We start from the raw sequence: 15,418 nt of genomic DNA on the forward strand, positions 1-15,418 counted from the left end.
GGCCACAGGGATCTTGGCATCTCAAAAGCAGGTGAGGGACAAAGGGGAGGAAGCCCCTTCCACGTTTCACCTTTAACAAGACTTCTGTCCCCAGGGTGACAGCTTCATGGCCAGACAGGCAGATCCAACATCACTAAAGCCAAGTTACTCCCTCTCAGAGAGGGATCGTGGGTGGGACTGGTTCAGCTTTAAGTTCTGGCACTTGGGCCAGGATCTAGCTCCCTGTCTAGGGATGCTCATCCTAAAATGGACTCGATAACGTCACCTCGATCCAAGGATATGTCAAGATGGTGGCTCCCAGGTGACGTTATTTTTGTCTCAGAGGTTCACCGGCAGGTGAAGAAAGTCAAGGATGAGGCCTGGTATCCTCACTCCCCTGCATCATCCCATCAATGTGCCTTTGGATAAATTACTTCATCTCTTCAAGCCTCTGTTTCCTCATCTGTAAACTGGGTTTAGTAGATAGTGGATCCCAGTAGACCGTGATGATGTCACAGGGCTGAGTGACAGTCATAGCAGGTCACAGGGTGCCACTAAACAGGAGCTGGTTATAGGTGTGGAGTAATGGAGTCTGTGTCTTTGAGGAGACTCCCTGTCTGATAGGCATGTGAAAGGGCCCCCTCCCATCTGTTCTGTCAAAGGGCTACAAAACCGCACGGGGCACAGTCACCCACAGGAGCATCCAGTTTCCACCTGCACATGGGCACCTGGTTTCCTAGTTGTGATTGGGACCTAACTGCGGGTTGAACCCAGGGGTGCTTAACCACTAAGCCACACCCCTGGCCCTTTTTATTGAGACACAAGGTCTCACTAAGTTGCTTCAGGGCCTCCCTAAATTGCTGAGGCTGACTTTGAACTGGCGATCCTCCTGCTTCAGCCTCCTGGGAGGCTGGGATTATATGGGTGCCACCACACCTGGCTGACCTAATGCCTTTTTAGTTTTTATTTGCTCTGTATCTAACTGAATACCTAGTACATTGCAGATACTCCATAAATATGTGCTTACTTGTAGCTGGCTAGATAGATGAATCATACAAATCAATGGAAGAGTGGATGGTGAATGACCTTGCAGACTTATATCCCTGTCCTATGGGTAAAGTAGGGAGAGCTGTCAGAGTCCTGCTCTGTCCACAGTTGGGCGAGAGCGACATTGGTGAAGTGCATACAGACTTTTTTTTTTTTTTTAAGAAGAGAGAGAGAGAGAGAGAGAGAATTTTTTAATATTTATTTTTCAGTTTTCGGTGGGCACAACATCTTTTTTTTTAATGTGGTGCTGAGGATCAAACCCAGTGCCCTGCGCATGCCAGGTGAGCGTGCTACCGCTTGAGCCACATCCCCAGCCCCAGCATACAGACTTTGAAGTCAGAGCCACCTCCACTTCTAGGTTTTGCCATGTATTAGCATTACCTTGTTTGAATTTCATATTAAGAAAACTGGCTGAACTTCAATTTCCTCTTCCATAAAATGGATTAAAATATTATCTCCTTACTAAGGTTATTATGCAGATTTCTTAAACTTATCTATACCTTGTCTGGCATGTTCCTAAATGGAAGGTGGTGAGATCGAAGTGAGTTGCCTTCTTCTCCTCCTTCTCCCTCTACGCACTACACAGGCTTCCGGGATATCGTTTCATATGCAGCCTGGTCCCGAGCCCCAGAAGCACAGCTGATTCTTTATCTAACCAAGGCATTGATGCCTTTTTACTCAGTTGAAGGCATCAATATTTGTTCAATAGCATAAGTCTTAAATAAGCATCTAAATGACATATTACCGTTGATGGAAGTCATTTCTGCGAGAAAGATCATCCCACATGATCATGTTTCTATCATTATCTGGGCCTCTGTAGTTGGAAAATCTCTGCAGCTACTTAAATGATAACATTAGTCCTAATACCACGTAAAATGACTAGTTCCTCGGGGTAGGTTTATTTTTAATAGCGAATGTCAGCAGCAAATAGCTTAGAAAATCCCAGAGGAAAAAGGCACAGCTCACAGTCTCACTGAAGTGATGATATGGATATATTTAATATCTATATTAAAAACCTTTTAAGCACCATGGTGATATTGAACTGGATAGTTAGATGGGCAAGGGGACCGTCCCAGGCTGTGTGTGACGGGTATGCCGCTGTGTGCCCTACAGAAACCTCTTGAAGCTGTTCAGAGCCAAACTTGGCCTTCAAAAATCTTCAACAGAATTTTTTTTTTTTTGTACTGGGGATTGAACTCACAGGCACTTGACCACTGAGCCACTTCCCCAGCATTATTCTGTATTTTGTTTAGAGACAGGGTCTCACTGAGTTGCTTAGTGCCTCACTTTTTAGGAGGCTGGCTTTGAACTCTTGATCCTCCTGCCTCAGCCTCCTGAGCCCCTGGGATTACAGGTGTACGCCACTGCACCAGCCCTTTTGGCAGACATTTGACCCCCAAAGTACAATACTCTGAAACACACAAACTGAAAGAAGAAAATCGGTTTGTTTGTTTGTTTATTTATTCATTTATGGTAGGTCTATGGATAAGTTGGCTGCACTATTAAAATGTTTAATCACTTACCTCCAGCAAGACAAAACTTCAGCCCCAGGTTGCAATCTATCAGAGTGCCCACAACACATTTGCAATTTACCCAAAAGATGGCCAGGGGATTCTTAAAGGGAAAACAAACCACAGTTTGAAAGCAAGCATAGAGGGACATGGACTGGTTTCAAAGAGAAAATGCTCTGGGGGTTGATGTCAGAGTGGATTTATCATATAAAACACACACCAGTTTCCTGTCCTGGATGCAACAGAGTGCCTGCAAGCCCTGCTTGAGGTATATCCCTAGGACAGTTGCTGAAAGAGCTGCCCACATGGCCCTGGGGCAGGCAGAAGTGGCCACAGCTTGCTAGGGACCTATCTGCCTCTGCTTGTGGGTGTAATCAGAGAAGCTCACCTAGAAGGACAAGATGGACAGCCGCCGGGTTCCATGGGATTGCCTAACTCTCCTGTCTCCCTTCCCTCCTAGGTGTTGACCTCACTCTGGCCTCTCAGGGCTGACCACGGCAAACTGAGGGCTGCCTCCCAGCACCATTAGACTTTGGGAACTGTAGCTTTCTTGGGTGGCTAGTGTCATAATACAGTTGTCCCCCTCCTCTGTGGTTTTACTGTGGTTACCCACAGTCAACCCCTGTCTGAAACTATGACATGGAAAATTCCAGAAATAAAAAATTCATAAGTTTTAAATTGCATTTCATTCTAAATGGTGTGAAGCAACTTTGTGTCCTCCTGCTCTGTCCCTCCTGGGGACATGAGTCATCTCTTGGTCCAGCATATCCATGTCAACACCACCTGCCTGTTGGTCTCTTAGCAGCCATCTTGGTTCTCAGATCAGCTGTCACCATGTCTGTACTTGTGGGCAGGTAGCCCTAATGCAGCAGCCTGACACGACATCACAATGCCTTTGTCACTCAAATCCCTGTCTCATCGTGTGTCTCATCCATGTGTCATCTCACATCACCACCAGAGGGGCGAATATAGAACAGTAAGATATTTTGAGAGAGAAGACTCATTCACACAATTTTTATTTCAGTATATTTCTATAATTATTCGATTTAAGGATTAGTTATTGTCATGCCTAGTTAATAAATTAAACTTTATTATAGGAGTGCAGGTATGTATAGGAAAAAACACAGTCTCTATAAAGTTTGGTATTATGAGCAGTTTCAGGCTCTGGCTGGGGACCGTGGAATGGACCCCCACAGATAATGGAGTCCTAATGTATTATGGACATAGTACTTGGAAGAGGCAGAGTGGAGGTCCCTTCGTTGGTCACAGACAGCCATCTCCTAGCAATGGGTGATCCAGGGCTGCACCTTGGAGGTACCTGGGGATAATGGGGCCAGTAGGGACAACCAGATTTTCTAAATCTGACCTATAAAGATATAGGAAATTTCTGATGTGCCACCCTGGCTCTTTGCCTATATGAATAGCTAAAATTCCTTTTTAAAAAGTTTGATAAGTGTATCCCAAACTAGGTTATGAAGAATAACAGGTATTCTGGCAGAATACCTGCACATCTTGATGACCCAAGGGCATAGTAGTGGCTGGGACCCATTCATTCACAGAACTGGTTTCACTCTGCTCAACCCAGAGAATCCCCAAACGACCCAGCTACCACTCCTTTCTTTACTGAATGTCTCCTGTAGTCTCACCTTTCTGAAACACAGTTTAAGAATGGCTGCGTCATAGGCAGGATCCTAACCCCCCACCCCACTGCCAAGAGCATCTTCTTCTGATTATTCAACCAAATACCCACACAGGTATTGAGGAGAAGGAGTTCTGCGAATTTAATTAAAGCTCTAAACCCACCTTAAAAGAGGATGATTATCTGGGTGGGCCTGACTCAATCAGGGGAACAGGTGGCCGCTCTCTCAGGCTTTGACAGTGGAAGCCACCCCATGTAATAACGTGGGTCACCTGGAGAAGCAGAGAGCAATCTCCACCCCCAGGTGACAGCAAAGAAATGGTGTCACATCTACTCTCACCATGAGCTAAATTCTGTCAAAAACCTGAATGAATTTGGAAGCCTATTCTTCCCTACAGCCCCTATATAAAAGCTCTGCTGGCAGTGAGATGATGAATAAACACTATTTGAAGCTGCTAAGTTTGTGATAATTCATTTCACAGCAATAGAAAATTAAATATGTGTGTGTGTGTGTCTGTGTGTGTGTGTGTGTGTGTGTGTATACACAGGTTGGGTTGTAGCTCGGTGGTTGAGTGCTTGCCCAGCACATGTGAGGCACTGGGTTCAATTCTCAGCACCACATATAAATAAATAAAATAAAGGTCCATTGACAACTGAAAAGAAAAAAAAAAAAACTCTATACATATTGACTCTGAGAAATCAAAGTAGAATTAGTTGTGTTCCACTTTGCCCTGCTCCGTCACTGTATAAGGTGCTTTAAATGTCGTAGAACACCTACTAGGTTTCCTCCTACCAGGAACTGCCAGACATGGGCACAGCACCATGTTACAGGTGAGCATCTAGACCCAGAGAGGTTGAAGGACTTGCCCAAGACACTCAGCCACGAAAGAAAGGCAAGGGGTCTTGAATGAAGTTGTTTTATTTATTGTTTGTTTGTTTTCTTCACTGTCTTTCGCATCAAAAAAAAGTGAGCATTTGGTGAGACTGCAATTGGGAGCCTGCAACCTGCAAAAGATAGATATATATCTCTTTTGTATATGTATGTATATATATATACACACACACACACACACACACACATACATATTCACACCAAGAAAAGGGTTGGGCTGCTTGTCAGAGAGGCCCTTTCTTTCATCTCTAGTTCTGACCTGAAAAACTTGTAAGAAGGACCCGCAGCTGGGAGCCAATGACCGCGTGGGGGCGGGGCTTGGCCAGGCGGGAAGTGGGCTCTGGGCCACTTATTTAGATCATGAGGGGTGAAGACCCAGAGGCCTCTGGCAGCCCAGGGACAGTGTCTGCAGGCCAACCTCCCGGAGAGCAGCTCTGCAGAGGTGGCCTGGCTGCATGATTAATCACGGTGGCTTGCTTTGCTGCAGTTAGGTGCCTACCTGTCCCCGAATCCCAGGAGCCCCAACACCTGGCTCCACGGAGCAGGCCCCCCATCTGCACCCCTCTCCACCTCAGGACAGAAGTGGAGACTGAGGTGCAGAAAAAGGACGGGACTTCCTCAAGGTCACAGATAAGGACACCAACACACACGCACGCGCACACGCACCCGCACCCAAGCAGTCACCGCACACTTTGCTGTGTTGTAGCCGATCCCCATGGTGGTCAGTCACGACTTCTGATGAGCACGGTTCCTAAGACATAGATTTGGTGCAGGTGTGCCCGTGTCCAGGGTGAGTGGGAGCCGAGGACAGGTTTGCTATTGTCCTGATGACATCCGAGACGACCCTCCTGGAGTGCCCACCGGCCCTGAACACTCCACGTGCACGTGTGACCTCAGCTCCACGGCTGCTGAGGGCCGTTACCAAGTAGGTATTGACGCATCGTAATCCTTGCCAGTGTACCCCATGTTAAATGGACTTGCCTTGGAAATTTGCTGCTACCTTGCTTGTGTGCTTTAGTAAGATGACCCTGCTCAAGGTGATCTAGGGTGGATCCAGGTTTGAGGAAGCATCCTGCAGATTTGAGGAAGTATCCTGGTCCTTGGGTTTAGGGTGTTCCCGGTTTAAGAATAAGGGTTTTAGGGAAGTTGAGGTTGAAGATTATGGCTGCTGGGATTAGGGTGTTCCTGCTGCTTGTTCCTGTTGAGTTCTCGTGAGATTAAAATGGGATTTGGGAAAAGCCTCGTGGAGCAGGTGAATTGTGCGGGCAGACTGCCCCTGAACGTGTGTGGAGGCTGGTGTGAGATCGGGAATAAAGAATTGCTGTTTGAACCTACAAAGCTGTGGTGCCTCCTGATTCTGGTGCCCCCCAAGACATCGGCACACGGCAGCCCCCGCAGAAGTGGGCAAGTCTTTAGGGACCTTCAGGAGTGTCTCTGGCCACAGGCGGACCCAGCTTATCCCACTTAGGGGTGTCCTCTGGAAGGAAAGAAATGCCAAGTCACAAGTGGGACACTAGGTACAGAGCGGGCTGGACTCAAGGAGCAGCGAGGACATGCAAGAGAGGCAGGTGAGGAAATCAGAGGACATTGGTCACTGGGGTGTGAATGACACCACGCCCCACTTCTCCGCGGAAGTTTTAAGAGAAAAGCGTGAGCTTTGCTTCCCTCCCTTACTCCGCCTGTCACCATCCCTGGATTGTAATGGAAGCGTGTGCTCAAAGGGAGTCCCCCTTTGCTCTGGGACTCTGAGTCAGTATGACGTCTGGATCATCCCCTTCCTTCATCCTGCCCTGTGTCAACCAGCGTGAGACGGTGGAGGATGAGAAATAAACTTCCCATGGTGGTAAGTCAGATTTTGGAGTTTTATTTTTAAACCGCAGCAAACCTAGTGTAACTTAATTGATGTAGGTAGAAGACGACTTTTGTTCCTATTTCCTGGATGAGAAATCCAATTCAAGGCTGAGAGCGGTTTAGTAACTTGTCTGAGAACCCACAGCTAGTTAATGGTAGAACCAGGATGAAGGGCTCAGAGTCTTGGTGTCCTGCTGACATTAGGAAATGGTGGGGATTTAACACACTGAAGATATTTATCCCATGCAATTGCTGCTGCTGGGCTCCAGATTAAGGTTGTGAAAGAACAATGTGGGCCTACTGTTGCTGGATGTTTTTGTTCTTCTTCAACAGAGTTTTAAATAAAAATCTCCTCACTATTTTATATATCAGTATGTATGTAGTTATTTTTTTTTTTTCTTTTCTTTTTCAAAACACTGTGAGGTTAAGCCACCAGGGAGCTAGATTTGGTTCACCAGTTTGAGACTTTACAACCTCTGGGTTCTCATTTAAGATACAGAACACTGAAAATTCAAGGCAGTGACAGGTGTGAGCTGGGTGACATGAATGAAGCAAGAGAGGGCAAGGAGGGAGCAGCACAGGGTCTGAGATGGCTTGGGTGGCGAAGGTGCTGCAGGATGCCAGTGAGATGTCTAGTGTCCTGTCCAGAAAATGGGAACATCCTGGATGGGGTAGGGGGGAGAGTCACCTGCCTTCCCAAGGACTCAGCCATATCCAAAGTCTTTCCTTAGGGTTATGCAGATTCTTCCCTGAGCCCGTCTTTCTCACATGGTCCTTGAGAAAATGGCTGGAGGGTCATATGATGCATGTCTGAGAGCTTTACTGTCACCCTGCCCTGGTGGGATTGAGCAGGGTATGGCTGAATATCACTGAGTCAAGAAGAACCAGGCTTCCTGGATCCTGGGGATCTCCTTGCACCTAAAGGAAGCCACCCCTGGGTTCCTGATAAACCCCTGCTGGGGGCCAGATGGACTGCCATCTGCCTCCTCCCTTCCGAGTGTTCCTGGGAGATGAGACAGTAAACGGTAAAGCCAGGTGTGTCCACGGGGCTCTTAACACCGCGTCTGAAAAGGAAGATCACCCTGAGATGCAGCCAGAGACCTCATGTCCTAACCTACAAGTTCCCAAAGCATAAAGGAGGACTTGGGATGTTGCAAAGTAAGTGTGCCTTTTGTGAAAACAGAATCTTGCAAGCCAAAATATTTGGAAAATTAGTATGAAATAAAACAACGTTGTTTGCTGCGGGACTTGACAGAACTTTTAGTAGCTCTGAACATTGTGCATCTACAAGGCTTCCACCATCCTGTCTGTGGAACCTCTGATTCTTTTCTTTCTTTCTTTCTTCCTTCCTTCCTTCCTTCCTTCCTTCCTTCCTTCCTTCCTTCCTTTCTTTCTTTCTTTCTTTCTTTCTTTCTTTCTTTCTTTCTTTCTTTCTCTCCCTCTCCTCCTCCTCCTCCTCCTCCTCCTCTTCTTCTTGCAGAATTTTTTGGAAAAAGAACATGACAGATAATATTCTGAGACCTGCTGCCTGATGTTCCCTCTGGGCCTTCTCTCCTCACCTCTTAGATCTCTTCTCTCCAGGATTTTTTTTTTTATTGTAGTTTTTGTTGTTGTTTCTAGAAAATGGGTCATTTCTGACATCATTAGTTGAGAAAATCAGGTGGTCAGTGGAGATTGGTGGAGGTCACCATCCACCTGTCACTATACCCCCTGTGTCCCCAGGCTCTCTGCTCTGGGCATAGGTGTGTATCCCTGTTCTTCAGCTCAGAGTGACCCTAACAGCTAGAATTTCCAGTCCAGGGAAGGCCCTGGATGGCAAAGGGCAGAGGTACTTGGGAAATGCTTCTCAAGGAAACTGTCCCTCCGCAGGGAACAAGCCCGGGCGGGGAGGGGGGGAAAGGGAGGAGGAAAGAGGTCCCTGAGTGGCTGACCCAAAGGGGCTCCTTTTATGGTCTTCCTGTTTATGGCTGAGAAGTAAACAGCTGGGGAGCCAAGTTGTCTCCCGAAACAGCTGGGGCACTGGCTCAAGCAGGCCTGGGACCCTCTCTCTGGACGGCGGTGGGCGGGGAGTCTGCCAGTCACGCTTGGCCTAGCATGCACTTTTTCTAAAGCCAGCATTTTGGGGGCATCTTTGCCCCACGCCATCTGCTTCACCCACCTCCGTAGTCTTGGTTATGTGGGGGTGACAGCTGGGGATCTGTGTGCACAAGCCTGGGGGCAGATCCCAGTTGTAGCACTTAGAGGCTGTGTGACTTCAGGCAAGCCCTGAACCTCTCTGAGGTTCATTTGTAGAGGGACAGGGGAGGATGTGGAGACCCGGCCTGTGAACAGCACCTACCACGTGTCCAGCGTGCGGTAAGTGTCCTCACACCTTTACGGCTGTGATCACTTCGACTTTGCCCTGGACTCAGCCTCCAGGCCCTCCATGGTGGTAGAGGGTGGGGTCGGGGAGGGAGTCGGGCCACCTGCTCTGAGGTGCAGGGAGCACTTTGCCCTCTGAGAAGCGCAGGCTGTGATGGGCCGAAGGTGCCCGACTAAGATGAAGAACACGGTGTGGCGCCGGGGGCAGCCAGGGCTGGGAGAATCAATAAACTATAATTATCAAGAATGGTGTCTGTGGGGGGTGGGGAGTCTCGGGGACAGACAGAGACAGGGGAGGGGGGGAAGGTGCCAGATTGAGGGACACACAGTCTGACAGAGGCTGAGGACTGTATTGCAGAGGAAGCAAATGAAAAAAAAAAAACATGCGTCATTGTGCTCAGCCCTCCTGTCCTCTCAGGGTGGGTGACACCCGGGGAGCGAGGGTGGGGGCCGCTCCCCTGCTTCCCAAAGCTCTGACATCCACCCGCTCTTCAAATTCCCCGAGTCCTCGCCCACATCAGTCCTTTGAATTACGAACATGGAACAAGAATAGAAGAGCCCGGATAGAGTAGCTAAAAGGATGCTCTATTAACTCTCCAGTGCAAGGGAGAAATTTTCTGGTGTCCACTTACAACATAGACCACGGGGATTTTGTCGTGTTTCAGATATTAAAATAATAGAGATCGTCACGTTCACTCCTTGGACACCCCCCAGGACTTCATGGCCCCAGATCGGACTTCCCAGATGCCCCCACTGAGTGGGATTTGCTTCAGCACCCTTTGAATCCACAAGCGATGCTCTCGCCTGACCTGCCTCCCCTGAGGTCAGCCTCCTGTGCCCAGGGGCTGCTCATGAGCTCCAGCAGGTTGCCACTCAGGATTTCCCCCCTAGAGACTCGACTTACTCAATCATTTATTTATTTTTGATACCAGGGATTGAACCCAGGGGTGCTCTGCCACTGAGCTACAGCCCCATCCCTTTTTATTTTTTACTTTGAGACAGGGGCTTGCTAGGTTGCTGAGGACCTCACTAAGTCTTTGAGGCTGGCCTCCAACTTGCAATCCTCCTGCCTCACCTTCCCAAGTTGCTGGGATCACCAAGGTGTATGCCACCAGGCCCACCTGACTTCCTCTTATTTTTAGGACAGTTATTTCGTTTTACAACCCAATTGAGAGACCAGGTACAGAGATTTCCCAAATATTGTCTGTCCCTACACATAATCTCATTCCCTTTTTTTTCGGGGGGGGGGGGCAGATCCCTGGGATTGAACTCAGGGGCACTCGACCACTGAGCCACACTCCCAGCCCTAATTTTGTATTTTATTTAGAGACAGAGACTCACTGAGTTGCTTAGCACCTCACTTTGCTGAGGCTGGCTTTGAACTCGTGATCCTTCTGCTTCCCAAACTGCTGGGATTACACGTGGGCACCATTGTGTCTCACAGTCTTATTGCCTTTAAAAGCCACGTTTCAAAGTTACTTTTCCCCAACCCCCAACACTTGCCATTTTGAGGTCTCACCTCCAGAAGGGTTGATTGCTCGAATCTGTGCATGTGTTCTTGGTTCTTCATCTCCCCCTGGATGGTCCTGGCACCCTTTACCGGTGCACCAGGTTGGTGGAGGTTGATGCTCTGGGTCTAGCAGAGAGACCCTCAGGGGGAGGAATCATCATCATCATCATCATATAATAATATAATGATAATAATATAATGATAATAATAAGTATTACCATTGTTATTCTGGGTATTGAACCCAGGACCACTTAGTTACATCCCCAGCACTGAAAGACAAGTGGCAAATATTCAAGCAAATTTGTTTTGAATTTGGGCTTCCCAGCGTGCCAGGCCCTGGGCTAAGCACTTTAGCAAGCATTACTTCAGCTGGCCTCATGGCCTGGCACCAATGACAGCCACTTCTACCCTCATTTTGCATAGAGCTGCTGGATGCAGAGACAGCTGGATGTAGGTAGCCGAGCCCACTGGATGCCCAGGAAGGCTGTCAGCATGTCACTGTACCCATCAGGGTCACCCAGTGAGAAAACGGACAGGTGGACTCCCGAGGCAGCCCATCTCCCAGTGACAGAGACCAGCCTAGGCTAGACCCCTGACTCAGCCTCCCTGATATCCCCTGGGGGAAGAGCTGTCTGGGCCAAGATGAAGGACTTGGAGTAAAACCATCTCGTGCTGAGGGTCTTCTGGGGCAGCTGTGCGATACATGCTCCCAGCCCTCCACCCAGCTTCAGAGGATGGACACTGTCCTTCTCCATCTCTGGGTGACATATTTTACAAGAAGGCCAGACTCCTGGCTCTTGACTGGGGAGCTGTGTGACGGCTGCCGAGTTTCCTGGGAGGCTGAAGCCAGGAGACAGAGCACAGAGCCTGGGGGAGGGCCGGCTGGACCCTCTCAAATTGTGCCCGTCCCTCCGCATCCTGGCTGCATCCTCTCTGGCGGACTCCACCTTTCCTAGGGCCTTCTTGCCTGGAGGCAAAAGGAAGAGTCCAATCCATACGTCCACTTGGCCAGGCCTGGTGCCCACAGGTGGACAGGTGCCCCTACAGGTGCTGGAGAGAGGCTTCTCCAATTGCATAGCACAGTCTGGCCTTTGGGAAGGAGGATGTGACTTCAACTTTGTTTCTTTTTTTTATGTTTCTTCAAATTAACATTCTGACCTTGGGCAGAATGCAGGCAGCTTACTTTTATTCTTATCTTTTTGTTTCGTGTTTTTGTTTTAAACTGTTGAAAACTGTTGGAGAGTTTCATTTTGGATACAATGAAGCCACATATCAGAAATGCAAACTTGCCTTCAAGACTGAATTTCACCTCCCCGTGGGTGATCTCAGCTACTCTGGAGGCTGAGGCAGGAGGATCAGGGTTCAGAGCCACCCTCAGTAACATTGAGGCCCTAAGCAACTCAGTAAGACCCTGTCTCTAAATAAAACACAAAATGGGGCTGGGGATGTGGCTCAGTGGTCAAATGTCCCTGAGTTCAATCCCTGGAACCTCCCCACCCCCAAAAGAATGTGTGTAGGGATCAGTTTTCATCCTTTTTCTAAATATAATGCCAAATTTTCATTTAGTAGTCTTGCTAAGATATCAGTAGAGAAGGAGGGATGGCTAAATTTTAAAAAAGCAACGTATATATATTTTTTTCCATTTTAATTAAAAGAAAAAGCAAACCCTAAAATGGGTGAGTGTTAAGAAATAGGCTTCCCACTCTACCAGAATGACCACGGAGGTGATTTACAAGTACCAGATACTAGGGTTGAAGTTCTCCTTCTCCAATATCAGACCCAAATCGTGCCCATTCTTAACTGATATTCAGAAATACCAATGTGAAACTTTACAAAAGACTGGAATGTGTGTTTGATTTGAAGCTATTTTTCTTTAAATGGGAGGAAATTTTAGTAGTGATAAGTGGAATGTGTTTTTCTTACACATTCATCCTGTTAGTTTCTGTTTTACTTGGGGAGAAATCTGTGTGACCCTCAACAGGGGAATCATTTCTTACCTGCTTTAGATTAAAGGAGAAGTCTTGAAGCTCTAAAAAACAAACAACAACAACAACAAAAACAACAAACTACAGAGAAAATAATGCAAGTGATTACTAGTGTGTGTTTTTCCAACCAGGCACCCTGGACCTTGCCTTCTCCCCTTAGGCTCACCAGAGCAAGGCAAGGTGCTTGGAGCCTGCAGGTGAATGAGTTGGGGGAGAAGGTCTGGGGAAGCAGAGCAGTTTCCATTAAGCAGAATTTGGGGCTTAGCTTAAGCCACCCTGCCCAGGGTCCCACCTCCTCTCTGTTTCTGATAATGAGTTTGACATTTCAAGACCAGTAAGATCTCTTACTCTGGACTTCTTATGAAATGGCTAAAAAGCTATGGTGGCTGGCTCTGTTTGAAAAGAAAATTGAAAGTGTTTGTTTTCTTCAATATTTTAAGTCGATGAAAGCATTTAGTGAGACACAGTGAGAAGCTCTTCCTACCTCTAAAAGTTATTTTGCAAGTGGTGGTTTTCTGATTGGACTGTTCATTTTCTTCCCTCTCTTCTTACTATGTGTCTCTCTTTTCTATATTTAAATATATATATATATATATATATATATATATATATATATATATATATATATATATAGAGAGAGAGAGAGAGAGAGAGAGAGAGAGAGAGACTTGGTTTTCTATTTTGTACTTTTTCTTCCCACCTTAAAATTTGGAATCTCTGCTTCCTCAGAGATAGAAATTTCTGCACGCAGACCTGCCCATGCCCATCTTGCTGTGTCACACAGTCCTCAATATCCCCCAGTGGCTTTTCCTAAAGCCCCCACTGTGGTCTGTCTCCTGAAGGTTGCATCTGGATGGCTCTGATTCAAACAAAAGACTTTAAGTTCATCCCAAGTCCTAAAAATGTCTCCATCCCCATGCACCCTAGATTTCTCCTTGGGGTCTCTATTAACATGGACCAAATGCCCTGCTTGGTGGGCTGATTTATGGTTGCATTAGGGAAAACTCCACGGAGGGTATAAAACACAGTGTCCCACGCCTGGGCCTGATCTTACGTGTTATCGGTGATTGCAACTGCACTTTATAACCCTGGTGCCAAATCGAAATCAAGGTGATTTGCGCATCAATCTCCTGGATAAAATCAGGGCATGCTCTCTTCAGTTTGACCTTCATGATGCCTTTGGCTCACAAGTTGTGGAAGTCCTTTGGACAATTACCCAGGGACAGTTGGAAAGTGCAGCAATAAGGGCCAGACCTGGGATTACCGGCAGTATCAAGAGGCTTAACTGCTCACCCCACCGGAGGAGAATCCTAGGGAGGGAGCATCTTGGGGACATTTCTTTGTAATTTTTGAGAGCACCGTTGAACTCTGCAGCCACTGGAAGATGGAAAGCTTTGAAACCTACAAAAAGCTGGCAGATAACTGAGCTGAAAATGCAGACAGAGAGAGAGAAAGAGAGAGAGCCTCATTTATAATTCCAAGAGCTCGACAAACTGTGGGTAAGAGGTCATTCACTTTTTTGAATGAATGGAAGTCCAGGAACAGGAAAAACAATCGCTTCTTGCCACCCTTGCCAATAGTTGCTGATCACGGAACAAGGTCAGGGACTCCCTCAGTGTCCCTCAGTGAAGGTCGCATCCTAGCCCCACGTTTCCATCGATGCCTTAGTGCGAGCCTTAGAAGGGTTAAAGCTATTTTGAACCCATTCGTGGAAATTGTAGATTTTTAGAAGCTGAAGACTCTTTTGAGTGATGGTCAGGGGTGTATTTAGTATAAATATTTTTAAGTTAGGCTTTTATGACTATAATCTGAGTTTCTCAACTTATATTTAGCCCAAACTTCTTTTTAAAGTAATTTCATCTCCTTTTGATTCTGCACCCTTTCATAGCCCAGGGAAGGAAACTGACATGGCTTTTCAGATGGTAAAGCCTTATTTTACAAAATCCCTTTAAGATATGCTAATGGTATGGGATGATTATTAAGATAAATACCTTGTGTAGGAAACTGGGGTTAATTATAATATATATAATTAGTCACTGGTCAGCCTAGAAGTTATAATTTATTGCTCCCTAATTTGCATTTATTATCAAAGATATTTAATTTAAAGGAATTAGAAAACACAGCCTGATTTGAGTGGTTATGGAGATGGTGGGCATTTAGCAAACTTCAAAACTCTTTTTTTTTTTCAAACTTTTCTAAACCCATCATGTACTATTTCAGGAAATAACACACCAACACTAGGAGGTGACTTGTACTTGTTAATTAAAAAAAAAAAAAAAAAAAAGAAAAGAAAGAAAGAAAGAAAAACACACACACAACAATAACAACAACAAAAACCCAAGCCATTTTGGTAAGAAAGGATGCGGTTTTCTCTTTCTTTTTTTCTTGGTTTTGAAATACGAGGTTGGCTTTCATGATAAAGTTAATGTGGCAGAATTATGGAATCTGTATGATGAAAATATTTTTTTTAAATAATAAAAGATGAGGTGCTTTTCCTTCTAGATAATCATTTCTCCTGTCCCGGGACAAAGAAAACAACTTTGTCACCGACCTGCTTTGGTATGTAAGGAGGGCCTGATGTCTTTTTATAATGCTTATTTCCATAAAACCTCACCCTCCCTTCCAACCCGCAGTTTCTTGGTG

Source organism: Urocitellus parryii, chromosome 15 (assembly GCF_045843805.1).
Source record: "Urocitellus parryii isolate mUroPar1 chromosome 15, mUroPar1.hap1, whole genome shotgun sequence".
NCBI classification, from domain to species: Eukaryota; Metazoa; Chordata; class Mammalia; order Rodentia; family Sciuridae; genus Urocitellus; species Urocitellus parryii.